The sequence below is a fragment of the Dromiciops gliroides genome, chromosome 1, assembly GCF_019393635.1.
Source record: "Dromiciops gliroides isolate mDroGli1 chromosome 1, mDroGli1.pri, whole genome shotgun sequence".
Classification (NCBI taxonomy): Eukaryota; Metazoa; Chordata; class Mammalia; order Microbiotheria; family Microbiotheriidae; genus Dromiciops; species Dromiciops gliroides.
The window spans coordinates 400,224,540-400,245,414 of NC_057861.1; the positions used below are offsets into that span (position 1 = coordinate 400,224,540).

The 20,875-nt window shown below is 40.3% G+C and overlaps 1 pseudogene; it reads left to right on the forward strand.

Moving 5' to 3' along the window:
- The first annotated feature begins 135 nt into the window (after window positions 1-135).
- Window positions 136-16,402, forward strand: LOC122749744 (annotated as a pseudogene).
- The last annotated feature ends 4,473 nt before the right edge of the window (window positions 16,403-20,875 follow it).

The following is a 20,875-nucleotide window of genomic DNA, read 5'->3' on the forward strand; positions in this document are numbered from 1 at the left end:
ATGTTTTGCATGATTTCATATGTTTAATTGATAACATATTGTTTTCCTTCTCAATGGGTGGGAGAGATGGTGGGGAAGGAGGAAGAGAATATTGAACTCAAAATTTTAAAAGGATGTTTAAAATAAATAAATAATAAATTTGAAAAAGAGCCAAAGCACATGTCAGCAGATAGTTTAAATGATGGTTTTGTTCTAGATAAAGATGATCAGTATTTACTTTCTTACAAAGATGGGAATATAAATTTTTTAAAAACTAGATGACCCTAATGAGAAGGAGCAAGTCCAATAAGGCAGGGAAGAAGACAGTGAAAGGGAAAGGGATAAAGAGCCAAATACTGAAGATTCAGAAGAAAGTGATGTCTCAGATAGTCACTCTGACCTTGAATCAAGGATGCACAGTGAAAAATAAGACATTGTACATGAGAATCAAAAGAAAAAGCAAGTACAGGCATCTGAAAACAATCCAAGTGATTCACACCAAAAAGCAATGATAGCCAACACCATCTTGGAACTCACTTTTAGTCTGGACCCATGGTAGGTTGATGAACATTCTCCTGTTTAGGAGATAACAATTTTTAATACTCAGGTATTCATCCTAAGGTCCATAATCCAACTAGACCCTTACTAAGAGAACCTGATTGAGAATAACAACAGAAAAACAAAACTCCAAATAATGCCATAGGACAATTGCTGGAGCAACAGAACCCACAAAAGAACGGGCTGAGATCATTTTCCAGCCAAAGATGGCTCAGAAGGTTGGTAGGAGGGGGCTGCTATGCTGGGGTGGAAGTGGAGACCAACCCCTCAATCATGCTGACACAGATCCAGTCCTAGGCAGACCTCACCAGAGAAAGAGACCCCTGAAGTCTCTGAATCAGCTGCAGTGACAGTGTCTTCTGGAACTAAGCCCATAGTCTGGTGAGAAAGCTGAGTGGTTAGCTGGTGCTTAGGTGTTTCACCCCTGCTGGGAACCAGGAGGTAGGCTTGAGTGGCAGTGGTGCAGGTCAGGGAGGGGCACAGACTCATTGGAGCTAACCACAGCACACAAGATTTTGCTGCCTGGTTAATTAGCAAGTTGTCCTGTAGTTATCTAAGGACCAAAGAACAAGCCAGGCTAGTGAATAACCTGTCCCTCCTTAAATTTTACTACTTGGGACCCCCTGAAGCTTGGGACAGTACAGCCTGGAAACAGTGCCCCACTTTAAGAAGTAGTTAAAAGTCAAGTAAAAGACAGGCACGATGAGCAGACAGAGAAAGGTGCAGACCATAGAAAGTTTCTTTAGTGACAAGGAAGATCAAGGTGCACCCTCAGAAGAGGACAGCAACATCAGGGTTCTTACATCCAAAGCTTCCAATAAAAATATGACTTGGTCTCAGGCCATAGAATTGCTCAAAAAAGACTTTGAAGATAAAGTAAGAAAGGTAGAGGAAAAAATGAAAAGAGAAATGAGAGTGATGCGGGAAAGTGATGAGAAAAAAGTCAACAGCTTGAAAAGACAAATTGACCAAATGGTAAAGGAGGTACAAAAGCTCTCTGAAGAAAATCACTTCTTAAAAATTAGGATTGAGCAAATAGAAGCTAATGACTTTATGAGAAATCAAGACACAATAAAGCAAATCCAAATGACTAAAAAATGGAGGGCAATGTGAAATATCTCTTTGGAAAAACAGCTGACCTGGAAAATAGATCCAGGAGAAATAATTTGAAAATTATTGGACTAACTGAAAACCATGATCAAGGAAAGAGCTTAGATATCATCTTCCAGGAAATTGTCAGGGGAAAATTGTCCTAGTACTCTAGAAGCAGAAGGTAAAATAGAAATTGAAAGATTCCACCAATCACCTCCTAAAAGAGATCCCAAAATGAAAACTTCCAGGAATATTATAGCCAAATTCCAGAGCTCCCAGATCAAAGAGAAAATATTGCAAGCAGCCAAAAAGAAAGAATTCAAGTACTATGGAGCCACAGTGTGGACAGCACAAGTTCTATCAGCTTCTACGTTAAAAGATCAAAGGGCATGGAATATGAGATTCCAGAGAGCAAAGGAATTGAGATTACAACCAAAAATCACCTACCCAGCAAAACTGTGTATAATCTTTCAGGGGGAAAATGGGACTTCAATGAAAAAGAGGACTTTCAGGTATTTGTTATGAAAAGACCTGAATTGAATAGAAAATTTGACTTTCAAATACAAGACCCTAGAGAATCACAAAAAGGTAAACAGGGAAAAGAAATTAAGTAGGATGTTAAAAGGTTAAACTGTTTACATTCCTACATGGGAAAATGATACATCTAACTCATAAGAACTTTCTCATTATTAGGGCAGATGATAGAAATAAATTTAGACAGAGGGCACAAGTGGAAATTGATTATGAAGGGATGATATCTTAATGCATTTATTTTTTGTTTATCTTGGGGGGGGGTTGGAGTCGAGTGACATGCCTGGGGTCACACTGTGGGTGATTGTCTTATGTCTGAGGCTGGATTTGGGCTTGGGTCCTCCTGGGTCCAAGGTAGGTACTTTGTCCACTATGTCACCTAGCTGCCCCATGATGACATATTTAGGGTAAAATTGAGGGGTGAGAGGAATGCACTGGGGGATGGGGAAGGGGAAAGGTAGAATGGGGTGAAATCCCACATGAAAGAAACACGAAAGGACTTATGGAATAGGGGAAGAGATTGGGGAGGAATGGGTCAGTGAATGAGCCTTATACTCATCAGAATTGGCTCAAAGGCCTTAATCTCATCAGAGTTGGCTCAAGGAGGGAATAACACACACACACACACACACACACACACACACACTCAATTGGGTGGAGTAATCTATCTAACCCTGCAGGAAAATAGGAGGGTAAGGAGCTAAGGAGGGAGGGGTGAAAGAAGGGAGGGCAGATTAGGGGAGGGGACAGTCAGAAGCAAATCACCTTTAAGGAGGGACAGGGTGAAAGAAGATAGAAAATAGAGTAAATGTCATAGGAAGGGAATAGGATGGAGGGAAACAGTTAAGAACAGTAATTGTGAAAAAAATTTGAAGCAGAGGCAAGAGTAATATAAAATGATGATGATGATCGAATGATTGGATGAAGGGATTGACTGAGGACAATGAAGATGGATTGATGATGATGATAATGATTGATTAATTATGATGATAAAACTATAGTACTTGCTTTGCTGGGAAATTGTGAAAAAAATTTTGTCAGGTATCAGGTACTATATAAATGTTATCTATTACTGTTGTTGCAAGAATCACCCTCATAGGTTTATTGGAAATCTCTCTTTAAAGTACTATATAAATGTAGTTTACTATAAAAAAATGATGAGCAGGATACTATCAGAAAAACCCAGAAAGACCTACATGAACTGATGCAAAGTGAAATGTACTATATACAAAATAACAGCAATACTGTAAGATGATCTGCTGTGAATGACTTGCTTATTTTCAACAATGCAATGATCCAAGATAACTCTGAAGGTCCTATGAAAACTGCAGTCCATCTACAGAGAGAGAACTGATGGTGTCTGAATACAGATTGAAGCATTAAAAAAAAAAAACAATGATAAAAGCTGCTAGATCTGACCTCCTATATACATTTGCTGCTCCTAATTCCTATGAGGAATGTAAGTCTTTACTTTCAGGAAAATCAACAGATTGTGGCCAAGACAATTAAGAAATGCAACCATCCAAGTCTTGCTTTGGGAAACAAAACAAAATTAGAAAAACTCTTTGGCTTTGTGAGGGCAGAGACTTTTGCATTTGTATCTAGTATAAGAGGACTGCTCATTGAGCCCAGTCCTTGTAATGATGTGCAAAGTGCTGTTGCTGTAATTCCCCATATAGAAGAGGCTGAGGAGTTTGTTTCAAGAATAGATGAGGGGCGGCTAGGTGGCGCAGTGGATAAAGCACCGGCCCTGGATTCAGGAGGACCTGAGTTCAAATCTGGCCTCAGACACGTGACACTTACTAGCTGTGTGACCCTGGGCAAGTCACTTAACCCCAATTGCCTCATTTAAAAAAAAAAGTCAGTTGTTCAGTTGTACAGCCTCTGCCAGATGTTTCCTAAATTTGCAAGCAGCTCTGTTAAATTCAAACATTTTGGAGACACTGTGCATGAGATGGAAGAAGTGATTGAAATCAAAGTCTGTGCAACATTTCTATGATAAGACATATTCATTTATGTGAAAATTAATGGAATGCTATTTCCAACTTCTGACAACCAGTAGAAACTCCTGCACTGATGTGCATGAGTCAAATACTAACTGTCCTGTTCTGTCCTGTAACTCCAAGATGTTGTTAAGGGACTTTTTGTGCACTGCTTATTCCTGAAATATCTATCTTTGTCCCAGAGATTTGTACCTGAACTTGTTTACTTCCTTGTTGAGGCATTTTACATAGCAACTCCCAATAAAGGTACTCAAGGTTATATTCTGGTGCATCCTTTCAAACCACCAGGAAATAATTCAAAACTGCTTCTGGTTTCTGATAAGGAAGATATGAAAACTTGGTCAAAGAAAAACCTCCCCCTCAGTAAAGCAAATGGATTAAAAGCAGTAAACCAGAAACAAATCATATCAGATTATCATGCATATTGGATACCCCAGAGAGCTGCAAGGATCCTGAACAGAAGCAAAAAGTAAAATAAGTTTTCAATAGCCTGGCTACCCAGGAAGGCAAATAGAAGGCCTTGAAGAGGAAAAAGTTCATCAAAAAATAAGTTGCTTCGTGAGTAGAAAAGTATAATATTTTAAATTTGTATGTGAGCTAAGACTGTTCTGAATTCATGGTGAATGTTGTAGCAAGGTGCCCTGGATAGAGCTATGTACCTTTAATCGTTGTGCAAATACAGGCTCTAACATGCATGTTGGGGCTTTGCTGCAATCAAATCAACTCCTTAACTGTTAAGATATAAATGGTTCGTTTATAACTTGGAGTTAGTGGAGAAGTGAGGTGAAGGTTAACCAGTAAGCCCGTTTCACTTCAGCCTCCTTCTCAAGCACATTCATGCTCTTGTGTCTTTAGAAAGTCCAAAATGGGAAGCGCAGTCATTATTGGTCAGCTCGTGAGCTTGCAGGGCCTCAGAGTCACACTGCCAACAGTGATTCTCAGTGTAGAACACTCACTTTGGGAGGTTTAGGAGGGAGTTTGGCTGAACCTAGGACTGCACAAAAGTTGTTTTTGAATGTAAACTCCAGATGTCAAGATAAAAATGATTTGCAAACAGTAAAGTTCTATATAAATGGTACTACTGCTATTATTATCATTAGCTATTATCTAACCGTATTCTGGCAAAGTACTGTCTCTTTACACAAAAACAACTAGAACTTGGGGATTATTTCGCTAGAATCTTACAGCTTAATTTCAAATATGACTTGAACCACAAGTCATCATGCCCTCTTTCCTGGACAGATTTGCCAAAGGTTTCCAGAAATATGTCTGGTGTCAACACTGAGGATTCCCTATGGACATCCAGTGTTTAATGCACTCCATCTATTATGGCAGAACACAGAAAAGCAATGATGGGGCAGCCCTGAAAGGAAATAGTGAAATTCCCATCATGTGTAGACTGTTGTCTTCAGCTGATCTGTCTTAGCCAACCACAGGAAGGCCTACTGTCTGCTTTTAGTCACCATGTCATTCTAGTTCCCCAATGCTGCGAAATGAGACAAAAGGCCCACCCAGGTGAACTCTCAAGCTTTTTCCCAGGAAGCAATGTTGTTGTTAAAAGGGTAACTTCGTGGCCCTCAATTTCTTCCTCTTTAAATGAGGAGGCTGTCCCAGAAGACCCCCTCAGTTCCCTTCTAGCTCTCAGTCAATGATCCTATGAATTGGGAGCTAACCATTTCTGGACTGGGAAGAATCATGTGCAAAAAGAATAAGAAGTTGTGTTTTAAGGGCTCTTACAAGAGGTTCCTGTGGCCTCCAGTGAAGGATGAAAACAAATGCTAGTTGTATCTGTAAAATAGTAAGAGAACCAGAGGAAGGCTTGTAGGATAGATGTGGAAGTCAAGAACCCAGAATTCTGCACTGGTAAAGGACATGCCTATTCTGATGAGATTACTTGCAGAGCAACAGGCATTGATTAAGAGTGACTAGGTTGGGGCAGCTAGGTGGTGCAGTGGATAGAGCACTGGTCCTGGAATCAGAAGGACCTGAGTTCAAATGTGGCCTCAGACACTTAACACTTACTAGCTGTGTGATCCTGGGCAAGTCACTTAACCCCAATTGCCTCACCAAAAACAGAAAAAAAAAGGAGTGACTAGGTTTCCCGGGTGAGGAGTTAACAATAGATGTCAGAAAATAAATAACATAGATTTAGAACTGAAAGGGACCTTAGGACTCATCATCTATTTCTTCTCCCTTGCTCCCCAAATCGTATCCCCTGCAACATCATTCTCAACTATGTCTTCCTTTACTCCAGTCTCTGATGAAGAGATGGCCCTTCTCTCCAAAGTCAAGTTTTCTCTATAAATAAAATTTAGTTCCAACCCCTTTCACTTTCTTCAGCAGATTGACCCTCACAATCATCCCCCTTCTCCCTCAAATCTTCAATCTCTTCCCATCTATTGGTTTCTTCCCTGCTGCCTACAAAACATGCCTAAGTCTCCCTTTGCCTTAAAAAAACAACAAAAAACCTTCACTAGATCTTACCATCTCTATTGCTATTCCCCTATATCTTTCCTCCTTTACTTAGCTAAATTCTTTTTTTTAAGTCTACACTCAGTGCCTCCACTTTTTATCTTCTTCCTTTAATCTTGTTCTTCCTTCATTTTGAAGAGGACCAAAAACATCATGTGATGATGTCTCGACTTGAGCATGAATTGGATTTAAGTGAAGCAGAGTTGCCCAAAGTCATCAGTCTCACTTTCTCTTACAGTCATGGAAGTCCAGTGCCAAGACAAAAATCAAGACAACTGACAATGACCAGGGATGTAGTGGATTCCATGTCTGACCAAGCTCAAAACACTCCACAGCACCTGCTTCAGCTGCTTTCATGGCCGCTGGAACAAATTGTTCTCATCCACTTATTTCACCAGGGAAAGTCTTCGCATGCTTGGGGTAGACATCCCTCCAACTCGCCAACAGGTTTGAGTCCTGTTGGTTACCCTTAACCTGGTGTAGCCCATCTGCCGTGATGGTCTTATCAGGGTGTAGCTGCCACTCACGGTACAGCTTCTTGGAGTCACGAGTGAGACCAGTTGAGAGGTAAAGTGCAGCACCTTCCCTGGGAGGACTTTCCTGATTCCCCTGGCTGCTCTTATCTTGCTACTTAGTAAGCATCTTGTGCATGTTGCCTCTCTAGTGAGAATGTAAGCTTCTTCAACCTACAGTACAATGCCTAACACATAGTAGGTGCTTAATAAGTCTCCAATGATTGATCTCATTTCACAGAAGAATAGACAAGAGACCCGAAGGATGAAACAAATTGTCTACGGTCACACAAAGATTAAGCAGCATCTCAGGGTTAAAAAGGAGCTCAAAGGTCATATAGGCCAACCCATATCTAAACCGGAATCCCCTCTACAGCAAATCCAACAGATCAGTCATCCAGTAGCCAGGCAATGATTTGAACCCAAATCCTCAGACTTCCAATCCATTACTTTTTGCATTGGTCACCACCCCTATCCCCCAAACCCCAGCAGCTTTCTTTCCAGGAGTTCAATTAAATTCAGCAAGGATTTATTGAAGCCCAAATTTAATTCTATGGATTTTAACCATTTGTGAAGAGGATTGACAACAACCTGCCAAAGAAAGTTGTAAACCAGCTTTGATCCTGGAGCCGCTGTCAGGGTTTGAGTTAAGCATGATAGTGTTAGTTTATAAAGCACAAGAAACTTGAGAGGCAGGTGCCAAAAGTAGCCTGATCTCCTGTTTTGTAGATAAGGAAACAGAGGTTCAGACAGTTTAACTAACCTGGTCACAATCACCAACAAATGTCAGAGCCAGAACTCAAAGTCCAGAGACCTTGGATTCATAACCATTTCTCCTTCTGCTCTGCCCTGCTATTTTTTATTTTTTTATTTTTTTAGGCAATGGGGTTAAGTGACTTGCCCACGGTCACACAGCTAGTAAATGTCAAGTGTCTGAGGCCGGATTTGAACTCAGGTACTCCTGAATCCAGGGCCGGTGCTTTAACCACTGCACCATCTAGCTGCCCCTCTGCCCTGCTATTTCACTCAGGTCTCTTCCAACACCAGCATCCTGAGACACAAGCAGGAACTTGTGTTGGTAGCCTCCACACCTCCCCAGCATGTATATTTATAGGTATAGGTATGGGGTGTTATGTGTATATTATCATATGTGTGTGCATATTATATGTATGTGTATATTCATATATCATGCGTGTTTAGGTACAGGTTCAGGTTTTATATTTATATTTTATGTATGCATAGATTTACCTGTATGTGTATGTATGTTATGTATATGCATACGTGTATATATTATGTGTGTCTTGTCTAGGTATGAGCACAGGTTGTTAAACGTATATTATATGTCTTTGTATCCCCTATGCTTAGCCCAGTGCTTATTTTGCAGGCATTCAATGAATGCTTTTTCCCTGTCCTTCCCTTTTTCCCTTTTCTTTTCTTGTTCCCAATTCCTTCCTTTTCCTATCTTTCTTCCCTCTTTTTTTCTGACCTCTCTTCAGTCAACAATAGCATCCACAAACATTGTTCATCCTTCCTAGGTCCCTAGCTCAAGGGAATTCACTTCAAATTTGATCTTTTTTTCCCCTTCCTACTGAGTGATTTTAATTACAGAAGAGAGGTGGAATGACTTGGCAACTTTAGAACATTAACAGTGTCTATAATTCAAAAGGGTGTCAAAGAAGATGAATTTTTCATTTCTCCCTAGGCACCAGTTCAGAAGTGAGTTTCTTGGCAATGGCGAATAAAGCACGAAAAACAGGAAAACCAGATTTCAAACTGTGAAATAATTCTCTGCAAAAAGGATAGTACTGCACTCAGGACTTTGTAATCTGTAAGAGAAAAGATACCTTCCTTTGAATTCTGATGTTTGATGTACAAAGTAGGGATAATTAGAGGGTGACTCCCACATAAAACTTGTAAACCATTAAGGAATAGGTTTGCATAGTATTTACACGTATCCCTTTAGTCATGGGCCAGCTCCAAGAGTTCAGTCGGGATAGACTATAAAAAGTAGATATGGAGGAGCTATCTTATTATCCAGTACAATGGAAAGGACTCTGATCTTAAAGCTAGGAGGCTTAGATTCCTACCAAGGTGCTGACACTACTGGTAGGACCCTTGATGAGTCTCTCCCCAAATCCAGAAAAATCTAATCTGTACAATCATTCTATCAGTCAATTGACATTTATTAAGAGTTTACTATGCAAAAAAAAAAAGTCTGTTAAAAAGTTTATTATGCGCCAGGCATTGTGCTAAATGCTGAAGACACAAGAAAAGACCCAAAAAAGGTCCCTTCCCTAAAAGATCTTATATTCTAATGGAGGAAATAACATGTATATAAATTGGGAGATATAAAATACATCCAGTATAAGTGGAAGGTAATCTTTGGGGTAATTAGGAGGCTATTGCAATAGACCAGTTGAGAGGTTATGAGGGCCTGAACCAGTATGGTGACTGTGTGAGAAGAGAAAAGGGAATTTATAAGAGAGAAGCTGTAAAGGTAGAATTGATAAGCATGGACAACTGGTTAGAGATATGGGATGAGTGATAATGAGGTCTTGAGGATCATGATGCCCTGAACAGTCCTGGGGAAGTTCAGAAAAGGAGTGGGGTTAAGGGGAAAGATAACAAGTTCTGTTTTAGAGTTTGAAACAGCACATCCAGTTTAAAATGTCTAATAGGCAATTGGTGACTCGAGACTGGAGCTCAGGAGAGAGACTAGGGCCAGAAATGAAGATGTGGGCATTATTTACATAGAGATAGAGATATTAACACTTGCTCAACCCACATCACAGAGTTGTTTGTTATTGAACAGGAAAGACCATTGTTAACCTTAAAACACTATGTAAATATAAACTGTTGCTATTGTTGTAGTTGTTGATATTATTATTATTATTATTATTTATCCAGGTCCGCTCCCTAACCAACTAACAGCTCAAAGAGTTGACCTTTGCCCTGTCTAGCTTCGGATAATAATAATAATAATAATAAATAATATCATTTATAAAGTTTAGTAATTCAGAAGCCATCCCTAAAAAGGCTTTCCCCATCATTAGTAGCCCCAGTGGACCTGAAGCTTAGTCTGTGGACCACCACCACTGCCATTCCTACTGGACAGAACCACCAGCCTTGACCTCCACAGGTCATCCACTTCTCTGTTTCCTTTATGCTTTCCGTATTCCTCCACGAGTGTGTCATCTCTAATCCAGGCAGTGCTAAGATTCCTTATATTTTGTGCATGTGGCATGGACCCCTTGGGCAGCCTGGTGAAGCCTATATGCCAGTTCTCAGAAAAAAATTTAAGTGAATAAAGTAAAATATATAGGCTTACAAAGAAAACCAGTTATAATGAAATAAAGATGTATTTTTCCTATGTAAGTTCACAGACCCACTGAAATCTGCAGACCCCATGTTAAGAACTCCTGTTCTTCTTGTGTAACTAGTAAGCAAGTGGGGAAAGGAAAGTTGGTGAGCCCAACTGACAAACTACAAAATGGATAATACAAAGCACACATATGTAACATGTAGTTAACTATGGTTAGACTGGCAAGCAACTGCTGAAGTCATGCATTGTCTCTCTATATCCTGTTCATGAATCATCAAGTTGTTGCAGTAAACATCATTAGATAATATGCTTATAGAATTTTTTCTTGTCCCCACCCCCCAACTCTAGCCAAGAATCAACCAAATGCCAAGTAGGGCAAGGAAGTTCTGCAGGAATTTTTATCTATATTCACAGCAGCACACTTTGAGATAGCCAAAGAACTGCAAACAAAGGGGGAGTCCTTCAGTCAGAGAACTGCTGAAAAATTCATGGTATATGGAAATAACAGAATATTATTATATAGTAAGAAATGGCAAGTATGAGGAATAGAGAAAGATGCAAAGAACTGTATGAACTGATACAGAGCAAAATAGGCAGAACACTATATAGGACAACAGCATAAATAAAAAGAACTTTAAAAGGAAGTTGAACTCTGAGTAATAAAATGAATAATACAGTAATAATGTAATGATATACAATAATAATAATATAGTTAAATACAATAAATTATGTAGTGAATGCTATATTATTAACAAATAATATAGTAGATAATAAGTAAAAATAAATAAGTAATAAAATAAAACTCTGAGTTTTAAAAAAAACAACCAATAATGAAGGTCCTAGAAAAGAGATAATTAAATGTACTGCATGCCTCACAGTGGGGCAACTAGATGACATATTAGATAGAGTGCCAGACCTGGAGTCAGGAAGACCTGGGTTCAAGTCCAGCCTCAGATACTTACTTATTAGCTGTGTGACCCCGGGCAAATCACTTAACCTGGTTTGCCTCAGTTTCTTCATATGTAAAATGATCTGGAGAAGGAAATGGCAAACTATTCCAATATCTTTGCCCCAAATGGGGTCAAGAAGAATTGGGCAACACTCAACAACAACAACAATGACGACAACAACCTCCCTCATGGCAGATAATGAGCACACTGAATTACAGACATCACTGGGAAAAGTTTCTATGTCAGATATTTTCTGTGTAAAAAGGATGTATTTTATACTGAGAGTGAATGGAAATGATAGCTATATAAAGACCAAGATATCAATTAGGGTATTTTTAAAAGAATCATAAAATTTCTCTATTTAATTATAATAAAATGTAGATTAAGAGCTAGAAAGAATATTAGCAATCATTGAGTCCAACACCATCATTTTACAGAGGAGAAAACTAAAGTCTGGCGAGGTAAAGGAGGATCACTAAGGTAATTAGTAGCAGAACAAGAATTTGAATGCAAGTCCTCTGACTCAAAATTCAGTGCATTTTATTCTACCAAACTACCTTTGATATGCTGGTATCAGTAAACAAATACTGTTTTCTTTTTTAACTAGGGTTGATAATTAACTTTTCTGCCTTTACATATTTACTTAACAAAACAGATTTTTGGGGGTGGGTGGGGCAATGAGGGTTAAGTGACTTGCCCAGGGTCACACAGCTAGTGAGTGTCAAGTACCTGAGGCTGGATTTGAACTCAGGTCCTCCTGAATCCAGGGCCAGTGCTTTATCCACTGTGCCACCTACCTGCCTCAATAAAACATATTTTAATTTATTTAATAAAAGAGAAACCAAGCTCAACCCATTCTACAAATGGCACACAATTTTATAATGCCATACTACAAGATCTACTTCAAACATGTGCCAATTGTGACACCAAAAATCTCCCCATTTTTCAATACTCACAACAAACTACTAGTTCCTAATACTGATCATATTATCGAGACAAAACTTTTTGCTGTCCCAAAGGATTGCTTAATTAAGATACTTCAGCTAAAGGGAAAAAAAAAAAACATGCTGAAATTGTCAGAACATGCCACATTTCACTAGCAAGCACATGCTTGGATTATCATGTTCTGTTCTCCTTGGCCAGAGGTAGAAGAGTAATTAAGTCAAATTGATGGATGAGGTATGGAGATGATAGAGGTTTTGATATTCAAATAATAAGAATCATTTAGACACTATAGCTGTAGGATAACCCAGCAGGAAATTGTATAACAAAGGTTTATTCACCAGCTTGGGAATGCAGTCCCTGACATTTCCAAGAAATCAGCAGACTTATTTGCCATTGATTCAACAAAACAATGATTATTATATTACAACAACATATAAGCCCTTTCATCTAAATAGTATAGTAAAAGATTCTCATAAAAAGTCTTTTTTTAATGAAGAATCTTAATTTCATCTATTTCATTCCAAGATTTTTCTTACCCCACTCCCTTGATTCTAGGAAGCTATCTCATACCCTCATGTTTTGGGGGTATTTGGGGGTTCTGACCATGTATTTCAAGGCTCAAATTAGTGTTCTATGACTAGAACCAGAAAATGCTGGACTCTGTGCTATTGAACATCCATTACATTTCCAACAACTCATGATTCTTAGCTCAAAGTTCTGTTTCTTCCTCAAATGGACAGGTGGGTGTGTTTCCCCCAGAGGAGTTAGGTTTCCTGAGTTGGTCATGGTCTTTGGCCTATAGACCCTGGTCATTACCAGCCCCAAAAGCTCTTGCTATATAAGAGCTAGGTGGAAGAATGGGACTGGGGGTGAGGGTAGAGATCGGGGAAATGGTTAGTGTGGATGGTATGTCCAGAAAAGATTAGGATTACACCCATCTATCCGTTAGTCTGAACCTAAGGTTTTGTTGGCAAAGATACTGCCAAAATCCAGATTTCTGGCCAACTATGGGCTCAGAGGCAACAGGGGTCTCTCAGCCTCTGTTCACATTTCCCAGGGGGACAGCCAAGGACAATAGCACAGCAGATGTCCAAGTTTTCTGAGGCAGAGTCTAAACTGTTGCCCACCCCAGTAGTGACTTGGGACTGGTGGTAGCCTGATCCTTCTCCCTGATAAATACCCAGAAATCTCTATTGGTGACAGGATATGTGTTAATGGCCAAGGGCTTCATCATTGCTTCCTGGGTCTGCCACTCATCATCTTTGCCATCCCTGGAATTCATCCCCATCTAGAATGTCCCACCATACAGGTGGACCACACTGTTATCTTGTCCTTTGCTTGTCTAAGACCACAGACCCAGAAGCTCCATCCCTCGTGCAGCCATAGCTACAGAAACAGGGAGCCCCAGCACTCTTTTCTCAGAAGGTCTCCCCAGAGATGTGAAAGTATTAGCCCTTCCTCAGAGGATTACAGTCACCACAACCCATTCCAGGAAATTTTCAGCTAATGTTCCTACATTATAGATGTGCAAACTGAGGGAGGAAAAAAAAGATCACTTTTTTCTTGGACAAAATTCACCCAGCAAGTCAATAAACGATACTGGCATAATCAATAACACTTCTAATTGGTAATAGAATGCGAGTTCCCTGATGGCAAAGATTGTCTTTTCTTGTTTGTTTGGTTTTTTGTTTGTTTCTGTCTCCTAGCATTTTGTATAGTGGCTTTCTCCTAATCAAATTATACATTTCATTTATTCCAAAATTTCAAATTCAAGCGGGTTCTTTTAAAATCTGACACCAGTCTCATCTGTGCATAATGTAACGCGACATTTATTAAATACCTAGTGTGTGCAAGGCACAATGCTAGGTGTTGAGAATACAAGAATGAAAATCGATAAAAGCCCCCTGTTCTCAAGAAGTTTATAATGAACTGTGGGGGCGTGGGAGGAGTGGGGAATTACAACATGGGCACAAATAAGTATGATAAGTGGCAGATTAGAGGAACAAAGCAACAGTATTCTAGGAAAATGAGAGGAAATAGAAATCGGATAGTGGATATTAAAGAAAGTTTCATAGCACCTCAGCAGACTTGAAAGGAAGAGAAAGATTTCAACAGGTAGAGAGAAGAGAGTGCATTTCAGGCATGGGAGATGGGCTGCATGAATACAGGTGGGTGGAAGGCCCAAAGCCAAGATCAGCAAAGAGCCAGAAGTCCCATTTGGTTGTAATATAGAGTAAATGGACATGAGTAATATTAACATAAGGCTGATAATAGCCAATCTGTGAATGGTCCTCGATGCCTCACCAAGGAATTCACATTTTATAGTAGAGCAGGAAATCAATGAATATTTTTGAGCAGAAGAATGACTTCTTTGGACTTTTCCAATGGGAACATTACTTTAGCAACTGTGTGAAGGATGACTGGAGTAGAAGAGACTGAAGTCAGGGACATCATTTAAGAGGTTATCACAACCTTGAACTCAATAATCCTGCCTTTGAGGAATGGATTTAAAATGTCAATCTTAAGTGACACAAGGCAAGCAGGCTATGTTCTGATTCATATTCTGACCACGCTTTTCTTCTATGCTTGCAGAGAAAGCCCACCTGCTGAATCTGAGAATCTTGGAGTAGATAGAGACCAAAACACATGATAGATTTAATTGTCCTACATTTTTAGTACGTTTAATTTTCCTAAAAACAATTTAGCTGTGCTGTTTGCTTCATCTACCTAGCTCTCCTCTGTGATGGATAAGAACAATCAAGGAATGTTTCTTTTGGAACGTTCGATATTCAAAATCAGAGGCAATACACATGCTTTCTGAAAACTAAAAACAAGAGGGAAGGATTTTTTTTCCTAGAGAGGAAAGGAAGGCAGCAAGGATATTACCGCTGTGATTCTGCTGATTTGGAGTCTATAAATCATCTTCATAAGCATCAACATCCCACTGCCCCTCATCACAAAATAAAAGGTCTTGTTACTGTACAAGTAACAGATAATCCTCCAAACATGCTGTTAGTAGCAGATCTTCATTACACCTGACAATTACCAGGATTATGAACCTAGTGAGTTTAATTTTGCGTGTATTTGTATGGGCTGATTACATTTTGAGAATCACTAAAAAAGGAGCTTCACTTCCAATCACCAGAGCTGCTTTAGAAAACTCACATTAATGTCATTAAATGCTTAATACATGTTAAGAGGAGGGAACTATTTTTCCCCATAAAAAAAATATTTGAAGGGAAAGAAAACGAAATTCAAGCTCATTAGCCTCGCTTTTTGTCCTTCCCCTGTGCAAACCAAGGACCTGTAGAAACCACAAAATCGACACTGCTATCTGATGAAAAGTGGGAGGATGAAGTGCCTTGATGAAGGGGTAAAGAGGAACTCCTTCAGGAGCATTTTGGAGCAATGACTGATAAATTTATTAACTCTTCTAAGTATCCCAGCTTGCAGGTCCCTAAATCACTTTCCAGTTATTAACAAACTTATCCACAAGCCACTGGAATTCAAAATCTGCCGCTTCTCGACTTCCAGAAGAGCAGAGTATAGTAGAAAGTATACTGGGCACCTACGTGAACTTGGGCAAGTCACTTTCCCTCTCTGAGCCTCAGTTTCTTCATTTCTATAAGCCCTTAATTTATCCTAAAATGCCCCAAATACTCTAAATATCCACTCCTGAAAACCTAAATTTCCAAATATACAACACCTAGGCTCCTAATGTGAAAACCAGGCACAGAATCACAAGGAAGCTGAGATATCACCTGTTACCACCAACCCCTTCAAATGCAAACCACAGGATGATCCCATAAAACCACTTACCCCCTTGGCACAACGGGTCCTGTCATCCCTTCTCTGACACTGACCCTGACCCTTATTTAGCCTTCCCTTGCACCCCCGCCCCTCGCCTCCTTCGTGTGCTCTTCTGACGCGATCTCTTCTCCACGCGTGTCCCCACCTCTGGATCTGCGCCCCGCCCCCTCGCCCCCCTTCTCCCAGCACTTAGAACCACTTTCCCAGGAATACCTCGGCCCTGCCTAGCAAGTCAGGACGCCTCCAACCCCTCCCTGTTTTCCTTTCCAGGGAACAGATCTTCCCTCCCACCAGCTGAGGAAAATTTGCAATGAAGTCTAACTCCGCGGGACAGAACTGGACTGGAGGGCGCCTGGATGGAACGCGTACTATCCCGGAAGCTGACGCCCTGGTAAACCGGGAGGGGATCTCGGGGTGCGGGGAGACTAGCCAACAAATGTTCAGTGAGGACTTGGGAATTGCCCAGGGACGTCCACATCACACAACCCCACTCCATCCCATCCCACCCCACCCCATCTTTCCCATCCCGTCCCACCGCCTCACCTATGCCATCCCATCCTATCCCATCTTAGCCTATCACATCTCCCAGGTTTCTGATGCTGAAAACACTGAGCAAGGGACTCACCCTGTCGGTCCGCCTCCACTCTTACTCTTGACAGATCCAGTGACAGACCCCTCCCCACCCTGCCGCTATGGGCAGGGGAGCAAGGAACGTATTCTACATCTCCACGAACCCCTGGGTTTCTCTCTGCTGAGAGGATGGAGAAATAAAAGTCATAAAGTCCTAGATTTAGGGAACCTCGGTGGCTAACCAGTCAAAACCCATTTTACAGACTAAGACCTGTTTGGTTTTCAGTTGTGTCCCACTCTTCGTGACCAAATGAACCACGCATGGCATGCCAACATTGTGCGTGGAGGTTTCTTGGCAAAGATCCTAGTAATGGTTCGTCATGTCCTTCTCCAGGACTTGGCCAGGGTCACACGACTAGTGAGTGACTGAGGTCGGATTTTAACTAAGATCTTCCTGATCCCAAGGATTACCTCACTGTCTGACAGGAGGACAAAGAGGTCGAACGAAGTGAGGTCCCACGAGTAGTAAGTGAAAGAGGTGGGATCTGCAGCCTGCTTCTCTGACTCCAAATGCCTCTTTTCACCGTACCCCACTGCCTCTTTCCTTACACTTCTGAATCCCGGCTTTGGAGAAATCACACATACTTTTCAGAAAGTGGAGGGAGACCTCCAAGTTAATTGGATCTATGCAATTAGTCTTAAATCATCTACTGTAGCGGAGGTACAATGTTGACCCGTCAGCCAATTATGAGAAGCTGACTGGAAATCAGAAGACCTAAATTCTAATTCCTTCTGCTCCCCCAGCCCCTCCCGCTTCACCTCTCTGGACCTCAGTTTCCTCCTTTGTAAAATGAATCCTTTTAAGGAACATGATTTATAACAATGAAAATAAAAGGAAACCAGAACATTTTAACACAAAAAGATTTTATTGATCTGAATATTTCTAAGTAAATGCAATTTATATCGACATTGTTGTTCTTTTAACAGGTATCCTTAAAAATCGTTAATTTTCTTTTTTGAGGGGAAGCTTCTCTTTGCTTTGGTATCCCCATTTGGAATCCCTTGAGTTATTACCGGTTTCTCATATAGCTAGCCAATAAAAAGCTTTGATCTGCACAAGCCCACATACTTGTGATGGAGTAATAAAATTTTGTATGGAAACAATTTTCCATAACTGGAAAGTGAAGATTATCAGTTAAAAACTTAAATTTCACATAGTTTAATAATATGCCTAGATACAATATTTACAGAATAGAGAAGATAGAAATAAATTTGCATCAGTATTGAGCAAACACACTAATATTCTGTCCTTGAAAGCCCAAAAGAAGGGTATATTATAATACCAGGGTAGCTAGGTGGTGCAGTGGAAAAAGCACCAGCCCTGGATTCAGGAGGACCTGAGTTCAAATTCAGCCTCAGACACTTGACACTTACTAGCTGTGTGACCATGGGCAAGTCACTTAACCTTCATTGCCACACACACACACACACACACACACACACAAAGTTCAGCTGTCCTATAAATCCCTTTTAATTGAAAGGAACCCATTATTTCCCTACAACCAGCTGTCCTTGACCAATTAAAGGAAATCTATTATTCCTCTACCACTGTCCTTGAACAATTAGTCATGGGCACACCATTACTTATTCTTGTAGGGTTCAGATGGGTTTGATCAATCAGCAATTTCCTGGCCACAGGATGGAAGAAGGGGTTATTTATAGCCCCCAAATCCTGATATCTACCCAGTCATAGTGTTTTCCATGCCCGTGATGTTTTCTGACTTTGTAACCAGTCATAGTTTTCCCCATCTATGATGCTGCCTTCTATTTTGGAGGGCTCCTCCCTTTGTCTATAAAAATGGTCTGTCAGTCTTCAGTGGATGTCCCAGAGATATCTTAAATTAAAATATCTAGGGGCAGCTAGATGGCGCAGTGGATAGAGCACCGGCCCTGGAGTCAGGAGTACCTGAGTTCAAATTTGACCTCAGACACTTAACACTTACTAGCTGTGTGACCCTGGGCAAGTCACTTAACCCCAATTGCCTCACTAAAAAAAAAAAAAAAAATTAAAATATCTAAAACAAAACTGATTTTATTTCTCTTCAAACTCCTCTTCAAAGTTTCCCTTTTACTGTTGAGGGACACTACCATCCTCCCAGTCACTCACATTTACCACCTGTTTCTTCCTTGATGTCTCACTCTCACCCAACCTACATATCTAATATGTTTCATGGGCCTGTTGTTTCTACCTTTGCCACATCTTTTGTATATGCCCTCTTCTCTCCTCTGGCACAGTTGCCAACCTGGTGCAAAGCCTCATCACCTCATGCCTAGATTACTTCAATAGCTTTTTGGTTGGTCTCCCTGCCTCAAGTCTCTTCCTGCTCCAGCCCACCTTCCACTCAGCTTTCAAATTGATCCTTCTAAAGCATAGTTCTGACCATGTCACTCCCCCTATTCAATAAACTCTAGTAGCTCCCTATCACCTCTAGGATCAATTATAAAGTCCTCTGTTTGGTTTTTAAAGCCATTCACACACTGGATGCTTCCTACCTTTCTTCCCTAACTGTCCTTTTCTTACACTTTATTCTGTCAAGCAAAGGAGCAAGTGCCCAGCCAGAAGCTTCTTCCTACTTCCCTCCCAGTAGAAACTTAAGTCTCCCTTGGAGAGAATGGGCCAGATTCCAGAGATATCTATACATATCACCTGTCTTCTACTGACACTTGGGAAGCCCTGTGAACATTAATATCTTACATAGACATACAATAACACAAAGAAAAAAAATTCTTAAGAAAATATATGGGCTATAAGATTATGGTGTTTCTTTCTAACTACAAAAAATAGTGTAGGAATTCAATATTGACTGCTAGGAAAGTGACAAAACAACATCATTTCTTCCCTTAGTCTGGAAGTAGTCTGTCAGGGAATTAAAATTCTGGAGGGAAGCATTTGGAAAATGAGAAAACAATGTGGCTTTTTTGACACAAAACTGACCATAGGCATTAGAACCGTGAGAGTCAAGAATATTTTCCTAAGGAAATTTTGAGTGAGTTAAAAAATAAACAATGAACCAAAAACCTGGTAGAGAAACAGGGTTGGATTGCACAGTGATTAAGAATGATTAAGGCATAAGGAAAGCACTTAATTGTACCTACTCTCAAGCTAGCCAAAGGAGGAGAAGATGCCAAAGGTGTAGAAAAATAAGATATTCAAGAGAACATCAAAAACTACAACCCCGGGGCCAGCTAGGTGGCCAAGAGGATAAAGCACCAGCCCTGGATTCAGGAGGACCCGAGTTCAAATCTAGCCTCAGACACTTGACACTTGATAGCTGCGTAACCCTGGGCAAGTCGCTTAACCCTCATTGCCCTGAAGAAAAAAAGAAGACAATGGAGGGGCAGCTAGGTGGCACAGTGGATAGAGCACTGACCCTGGAGTCATGAGGACCCGAGTTCAAAATCTGGTCTCAGACATTTGACACTTACTAGCTATGTGACCCTGGCCAAGTCACTTAACCACAATTGCCTCAAAATTTTTTAAAAAGGCAATGGAAAAGAGCACAGTGGGTGTCTACAGCAATATGTTACAAATAAAAAATTGTGAAGGAGAAGCCTATAAAGGATAGACAGGCTGGTCATGTGGTGAGAGTCTAATGGTTGGATAGGACAAATGTTCTCCTGGTACCCTCCTAATGTCAAGAGAAATCAAGGAAAACTCAAACAAGTTGATTGGATCCCATTTTTGTTGTTGTTGTTGTTTTGTTTGGGATTTTTGTTTAATCTTTTTTATATGAAAATATACTTCACACAAAACACAAAGTTGATAAGATTAACAAATGGAGAAGAATTTAAATTCAGCAAGATGTTTTGCTACATCAGTACAGACCTCTCAATTTATACCCTGAAATGTGTATTTGTTTTTTCTTTCTTTCTTTCTTTCTTTCTTTCTTTCTTTCTTTCTTTCTTTCTTTCTTTCTTTCTTTCTTTCTTTCTTTCTTTCTTTCTTTCTTTCTTTCGTGGGGCAATGAGGGTTAAGTGATTTGGCCAGGGTCACACAGCTAGTGTCAAGTCTTTGAGGCCAGATTTGAACTCAGGTCCTTCTGAATCCAGGGCCGGTGCTTTATCCACTGC